General features: G+C 46.6%; 1 long non-coding RNA gene across 1 annotated transcript; it reads left to right on the forward strand.

The window, feature by feature from the left end:
• Positions 1-391: 391 nt before the first annotated feature.
• Positions 392-6204, forward strand: LOC129058940 (uncharacterized). Its single transcript, XR_008524423.2, has 3 exons — positions 392-1592; positions 5148-5262; positions 5783-6204. It is a non-coding gene; the product is annotated as an uncharacterized LOC129058940 (long non-coding RNA).
• Positions 6205-7951: the final 1747 nt, after the last annotated feature.

The following is a 7951-nucleotide window of genomic DNA, read 5'->3' on the forward strand; positions in this document are numbered from 1 at the left end:
AGCCTAGACTAGGGTGATGATGGAGGAGATAGAAGAGGACAGATTCAAGGAAAATTTGGAAGGTAAAAACCAGTAGGATTTGCTGATGGATGGAATATAGGAGGGGAAAGGTAGATTATCAGGGATGTATCTTAGTTTTCTTATAGAAGATGGATTCAATTGCAATGAAATTGTTAATTGAAATTGACTTTAAATAATGGCACGACCTAAAGTTATGCAAACATTTGCCTTAGATAAAATTTCAAGTTTTCAAAGTTTTTAGCTGGGTGGACGGCATGGCTTTACTTCCTATGTCTTGGTATTTCCTAATCTTGTTGGAAACAAAGTTTTTCTTTTTCTCAAAGGCTTATTTCAGTGGAAGCCCATCTGCGAAATGTGTTATAAATTTAAATTAGAAAATACAAGTGCCATCGACACGTTGATTACCTCTTTTGCGAGTGACCTAAGGCCACCTCTCGGGGGAGCTGGGAGCTGCCTTCTGAAGCCTGCACTCTGCGGCCCGGGCCTGGAAGTCAGACTATGGGGCGGTGCGGAAGGGCGAGGCCTGGAGTCCTAAACGCTGGGTCGCTCCCGGCTCCCGAGAGGGTGTGTCTCCCACCTCTTTAACCTGGCAGGGGCGGTTCAAGTGGCCGGGGAAATCAGCGAATTGCAGGGTCGAGGGCTGGTGCTTTGAAAAAGACGCGGAGGGGAGAGAGGGATTTCCCCGTCACCGCTGCACTCCGTCCTCCGTTACTCGTTTTGTCAGCCACTGCGGCCCCTAACCTGCTCCAACCCGCTGTGTGGTAGAGGCGGCCGGGTCCTTTTAAGGTCCCTGCTACGCCTGCGCTGGGCGGTGGTAGAGACAGCCGCGGTGCTGGGAGCGGTAGGTGAGAGTCGCGAGGCTGCCTGAGCTTCTGAGTGAGCCTGGTGCTGTTGGGAACACGGGACGGGCGACCTGCGGCGCCAGGAGCGAGGCCGAGGCAAGGCGGCGCCGCTGCCGCCTGGATGGGAAGTTAAGGTGTACTGCGAAGTCCACCCAGCGTTCCGAGATGAGGGCGCCGCGCCAGGCCAGGCGGGCGGCGAGTCTGGGGCCCGCGGGAGCACAGCTGGGCTGAGGCGTGGCTTGCGGGGGCCCCCTCAAGTTTTGCCACGCGAGTGTCGCGGACGCTCCGGGCCCTGCCGGCCCCGCGGGGCCCCGCCGGGGCCTACTTTCCCGGAGCTGGATTCCTCGCCTGCGGCTGCCCTCCGCAGCCCTCCTCTCGTGGGCGCTGGGGAAGAAACTCGCTGGCGGGTGTTCTGTGGCATCCCAGGGGGTGGAGGGACGGAACAGCTTCGGGGGCACGTCCTCGGAAGTCCTGGGAGCACACTGACCCCGCACCCCACCCGCGAGGCTGTTCCTTCTGGGAACCTGAGGGGCAAGAGCGCTGGCGCCCCGACTTGCAAAGTTGGAGTCTTCATTGGCCTCTGGCATTCTGCTCCTGGTGGTGTCTCCAGGCTAGTGATGGCCAGGCCAGGTGTTCCAGGTCCAGGATGCACTTGAGGAGCGTTTGTAGCCATCACTGAATCACCTCATGACTAGCGGGGCAAGCCTCAAATTCACCGCAGGATTTCTGGTAGGTTGGAATGTGGTGCTGGTGTTTGCAGTCCAAAGAGTTGCTGTGATTTTCCTGTGCCTGTCTGTCTTTCTTTCCTTGAGGCTTCTTAGATCATCTCATTTGGCGTCCTTTCACCCAAGAGTTAACCAAAACTTTTGGAATGGTTTCCTCGCTTTCCTCCTACCTTTTACTGGTGGAGCTGCTTTAGAAAAGAAGCACTTTAAGAGGCCGATGCGGGCGGATCACGAGGTCAGGAGATTGAGACCATCCTGGCTAACACAGTGAAACCCCGTCTCTACTAAAAATACAAAAAATTAGACGGGCATGTTGGTGGGCGCCTGTAGTCCCAGCTACTCGGGAGGCTGAGAAAGGAGACTCGCTTGAACCCGGGAGGCGGAGGTTGCAGTGAGCCGAGATATCTTGTCACTGCACTCCAGCCTGGGTGACAGAGCAAGACTCACTCTAAAGAAAAAAAAAAGAGGCCTTTTCCTGCAATGGTATCTTTTCTTTGAGTTACAGTGTAGTTCATCCTTTCTTTGCCGAAAGAATGAATCCCACTGCTTCACGAAGTTAAAGAAAACTGATGTGCGGGTAGTTTTTAATCTTTGTTCTGAAGAGATATGCATTAATAATTTTCTTTTTGTTTTTAAATTTAATTAATAAAATTTCCCCAGTGAACCAAAAGCTCTTTTTTTTTCTATTGTTAAATGCTAGCTTTAAGATTTTTCAGAATTTTGTGTCAAAGAAATCTTCGAAGAGTTACTGAAGTATACAGAGGAAGTTCACAATTTTACACGTGCAGGTGATCTGGGCGTGGTAGATCACACCTGTAATTCCAGCATTACGGGAGGCCAAGGTGGGCAGATAACTTAAGCCCAGAAGTTCCAGACCAGCCTGGGCAACATGGCAAAATGCCATCTCTACTAAATATACAAAAATTAACTGCGTGGCCAACAGAGCCCGGGAGGTTGAGATTGCAGTGAGCGGTGATCATGCCAGTGCACTGTGGCCTGGATGGCAGAGTGTGACCCTGTCTCAAAAAAAAAAAAAAAAGATGTACAGGTCATGAGTTTTTACTAAATGAACCACCACAGATTAAGAAATAGAACATTACTATATTGGGGTATATATGTAGGAGTGGCATTGTTGGTTTTAGAGCTATATGAATGATAAAACTTTAGTATTACGTATTGCCAAACATTTTCCCAAAGTGGTTTTACCAATTAGCAGGGTATATTCCAGTTACCCCACATACTTGCTGATGCTTGTCAGTTAAAAATTATTTTGTTATTCTAGTAGAGGTGCAGTAATGTATCAATGTGGGTTCAACTTCCATTTTCCTGGTATTGAGATGGAGTATCTTTTATTGCCATTTATGTGTCCTCTTTTATGAGGTGACTGTTAAATCTTTTTATCCAGTTTTCATTGATATGATTTTCTCTTGACTTGTAATACTTTATTCTGGATATGCATCCTTTCCTGGGCATATATGAATTGCATTTCTCTTTTTTCAATCTGCAGCTTGCGTTTTCACTCTTTTAATGGTGTTTTTTCATGAATGGAGATTCTCTAAATTTTTTTTCTTTTTGAGACAAGATCTCACTCTATTGCCCAGGCTGGAGTGCGGTGGTACAATCACAGCTCAGTGCAACCTCGACCTCCCAAGGCTCAGGTGATCCTCCTGCCTCAGGCCCTAAGTAGCTGGGACCTACAGGAGACCACCACCATGCTTAGCTGGTTTTTGTATTTTTGGTAGACATGGGGTTTTGCCATGTTGCATGGGCTGGTCTGGAATTCCTGGGCTCAAGTGGTACACCTAGCTCAGCCTCCCAAAGTGTTGAGATTACAGGCATGAGCCACTGCACCTGGCCGGAGTTTCTTAATTTTAATGAAATTATACTTTATCAATCTTTTCCTTTATGGTTACTGCTTTTTGGGTCCTGTTTAAGAAATCAATGCCTAACCTAAGAGTATGAACACATTTTTCTGTGTTAACCTTAATGAAATATACTCTTATCAATCTTTTCCTTTATAGTTACTGCTTATTGTGTCCTGTTTAAGAAATCAATGCCTGGCCAGGTATGGTGGCTCACACCTGTAATCCCAGCACTTTGGGAGGCCTAGGCAGGTGGATCACGAGGTCAGGAGTATGAAACCAGCCTGGCCAACATGGTGAAACCCTGTCTCTACTAAAAATACAATAATTAGCTGGGTGTGGTGGTGAGCACCTGTAATCCCAGCTACTCAGGAGGCTGAGGCAGAATTGCTTGAACCCAGGGGGTGGAGTTTGCAGTGAGCCAAGATTGCATTACTGCACTGTAGCCTGGTTGACAGAGCAAGACTCTGTCTTGTACAAAAAAAAAAAAAAAAGAAAAAGAAAAAGAAAGAAAGAAAAAAGAAATCAATGCCTAGCCTAAGAATATGAACACATTTTTCTGTATTAACCTTATAGCAATTTTATTTTAGTTTTTGCTTTTTTTTTTTCAGACAGGGTCTCACTCTATTGCCCAGGCTGGAATGTGGTGGCATAATCTCAGCTCACTGCAACCTCCACCTCCTGGCTCAAGCAATCCCTCCACTTCAGCCTCCTGAGTAGTTGTGACTATAGGCGTGCACTACCATGCCTGGCTAATTTTTGTATTTTTTGTAGAGATGGGGATTCAACATGTTTCCCAGGTTGGTCTCGAATTCTTGGGCTCCAGTAGTCTGTTTGCTTCAGCCTCCCAGAGTGCTGGTGTTACAGGCATGCACCACCATGCCCGGATAATTTTTTATTTTTGTAGACATGGTCTTCCTATGGTGCCCAGACTAGATTCAAACTCCTGGGCTCAGTTGATTCTCCCACCTTGGCATCCCAAAGTGTTGGGATTACAGGTGTGAGCCATCACATCTGGTCATTTTACTTTTAATAATTTTTATATTTTTCTAATTTAAAACAGGTACTAAGATCTCTTACAGCTATTATTTGTAAATATAGTATTCATTATTGTTGTTATGATTATTTTGTATGTGTTCAATCTCATTTTCAACGTAAGCTCCTGGAAATTAGAGATTTTGTCTCTTTTATTCACCACTGTATTCTCAGTACTTGACCTTGCCTGGCATGAAACAGATAATGAATAAATATTTGTTAAATGAATGAATGAATAACATACTAATACCATATTCAACAATCTCCAAGTATCACAGTTTTCACCATCTAACTAATAAAATAGCTTGTATAGAGCAGAATCATAGTCAACCTGCCAAAAAAGGAAATGTCAATGAAAAATAAACCTTTGTATGTGTAGCTGCTAAGATTTTGGGGCTTTTATTACTGTAGTATAACCTAGCGAAAGCCCAGTGAGACAGTTTATAGAATATATGTATACAGATAGACCAGATAGACCAATAGATGAGATTCCAAAGATAGTTCAATAAGCATTAACTAACTACACCCACACTCTCTTAATTCCCTAACAGAAATAATCAAATTCTTGTTCACTAAGATCTGCCTCAAATATTACTTACTTTGTGAAAACTTCCCTGGCTACTCAAGTATTTAGTCAGGACTCTTTATTTTTTTCCCCCCAGGCTGGAGTGGAGTGGTGTCATCATAGCTCACTAACCTCTAACTCAAGGCTCAAGGAATCCTCCTGCCTCAGCCTCCTGAGCAGCTGAGACTACAAGTGTGTGCCACCATGCTCGGGTAATTTTTCATTTTTTATTTTCAGAGATGGGGTCTTACTCTGTTGCCCATGTTGGTCAGGACTGTTTTTTGTTTGTTTGTTTTTTGAGATGGAGTCTCGTTCTGTTGCCCAGGCTGGAGTGCAGTGGCATGATCTTGGCTTACTGCAATCTCCGCCTCCCAGGTTCATGCCATTCTCCTGCCTCAGCCTCCTAAGTAGCTGGGACTACAGGCACCTGCCAACATGCCCAGCTAATTTTTTGTATTTTTAGTAGAGATGGGGTTTCACCGTGTTAGGCAGGATGGTCTTGATCTCCTGATTTCTTGATCTGTCCATCTCAGCTTCCCAAAGTTCTGGGATTACAGGTGGTCAGGACTGTTGATTACATATGACAGAAACGCAACCAACTCTACTTCCCACCACCTTCCAACCTGCTCCTCCCTGGGTCTTCCCAGTCTCTGTAAATGGCAGCTCCATCCTTCAAGTTGTGCAAGCCCCAAATCTCAATGTTAACCTTGATTTCTTTCTTTTATTTCATAGGCAATCTGAAGGAAATCCTATTTAGACCCAGGCCAAGGTTCCTGGTGACCCAGGCTCTCACCAGCCGATTGTCCCTTGCCATCCTCCTGAGGGTGTCTAGAGCTTCAGTGCTGTGTGCTCTTAGCCTCCACACTTAGGGTGCCACTGACTCCCACTGTCCAGGGCTTCCAGTGGACTCTCCAAAGCACTGATGTAGAAACTTCCCCATTCAGTGCACCAAGAGCAGCCTCACATGGTGTGGGCTGACATGAAGAGCTGCCAGATCCAACAGGTGAAAATCCCGAGGCATTGCCAGCTCGATGGGGTCAGAAAGTCCTCTTTCTATTATGACTCAGATGTAAAGGGAAGTTGCCAAGGGCCCTAAACATCGCAGGGCCTTGCCTGGCATGAAACAGATATTAAATAAATATTTGTTAAATGAATGAACAAATATTCACAGCGTGTGCCGCCCTCGACCTGCAGTGCCGTGGTCAGGTGGAAGTGATTTTACTTCAGGAGAGGACAGTGTTTTCTCCAGGACTTCTCCTTGGTAGCTAGATCTGCATCCCTCTCCTCTCTCTTCCCTTCTCACCCCCCATTCTCTGCCTCCATTTCTCTCTGTTTCCACCCTGCTGTCCCCTTTCACCTGCTTTCTCGTCTTCAGCTTTTGTGGCTCGCCCCCTCCCTGTCCACCCGCATCCCCCAGACTAAGGCCTCTGCACTTTCCTGGGTGGGGAGATGTGTGTAGTTTTAGGCAGTGCCCTCTAGATGTGTCCAGGATGGGGAAACATGGCTCAGTTGCCAGTATAATGGGTTAAAAGAGTGGCCACTTTTGAAGGCCTTTCCCATCTCCAATCCAGAATCCTGTAGGACTTAGAATTTATGGGCCACAGTGGAATTCTTGGTTCCCCAGGACCTTGTGGTGGACGCCTTCTTTCGCCTTCTTTCACTGAGCATTCATAGGGTGACTATTAGGTACCAGGCCCTGCTCTGGGCTAGAGGCCCCATAATGAGTAAATCTCAGGTCACTACCCCATGGAATCCATCACTGCAGGCATTGAGAGGGGGAGAAAGAAAGGGGCATGGCCTGTTAGTGTCTTTCTTACGTGGTCACCCACCAGGTCCTGGAGGAGTAGGAGCCACTGCAAGGAGAGAAGTCTAGTGAGAATGGCAAATGGATGATGTCAGACCCAGGGGCTGAGGCCCCCACCTGCAGCCGGGCAGCTTCTAGAGTGGACAAGGAGCAGCAAGGAAGGTTATGGCCTGGTGTTCTGGGGTCCACTGTCTCATCTCATTCTTGTGGGCACCAGAACTTCTCCAAAGATAAGGCTCAGTGTCTCTGGCAACCGTGGGCCAGAGGAAGAATGTGTTTCAGAGGAGGAGGAAGGAGTTGTACCCCATGGAAACAGTATATGGTTTTACAGTAGTATGTCTTTCTCTAATAACTAGTTAGTGTGTTCCTGTTAATGGAAAATATTGTTGGTGTAAGTTCCCCTGGATGCTCTCATCTTAATGTAAATTTGTTAATTTCCTTCCTTCCTTTCTTCCCTACTTCCCTCCAACTCTCTCTCTTTCTTTATTCTTTCCCTCACTCCCGCTCACCCGTGCTCCCTCCCTCCCTTCCTTCTTCCTTTCCTCCCTCTCTCCCTTCTTTCCTTTCTTCCTTTCTTTTCTTTTTCTTTCTCTCTCATGCTCTCTCTTTTTCTTTCCTTTTTGTTCTACTTTTTTGAATAGACCATACTGTACTGAAACCTACATTATTTACCAAAATCTCTGGAGCTGCTTCTGTCTTGCAGGCAGGGAGCTCATCCTGTAGCCCTTAGCTCCTCCCAGCCTCCTCCTCCTTTGATTTGTGGGTGCCACTGGGGCAGCTGCTGAGTCTCAGTGGTTCCTAGTCTTCATCAAGTTCTGCCCACCCAGATGGTTTGTACCTGTCCTTACCAGAAGCCTGCACTGTCTAGATTGCGGAGGCTGCTTCTACCTAACTGATCTGCTATCTGTATTCCAGGGGCACCCCAGGGTTAGAGATAAATGGCACAGACATTGAAATCTCCAACTACTCTGACTCCAGGTTGGTGCACTTCAATGCCAAGTACTAACCACACAACAACAGGATGCCACCAAAACCTTGATATGGGGCTTCTGCATCCTAATTAAAAAAATTAATTGACATTATGTTTTAGAACAATT

This window comes from Pongo abelii, chromosome 1, assembly GCF_028885655.2.
Source record: "Pongo abelii isolate AG06213 chromosome 1, NHGRI_mPonAbe1-v2.0_pri, whole genome shotgun sequence".
Classification (NCBI taxonomy): domain Eukaryota; kingdom Metazoa; phylum Chordata; class Mammalia; order Primates; family Hominidae; genus Pongo; species Pongo abelii.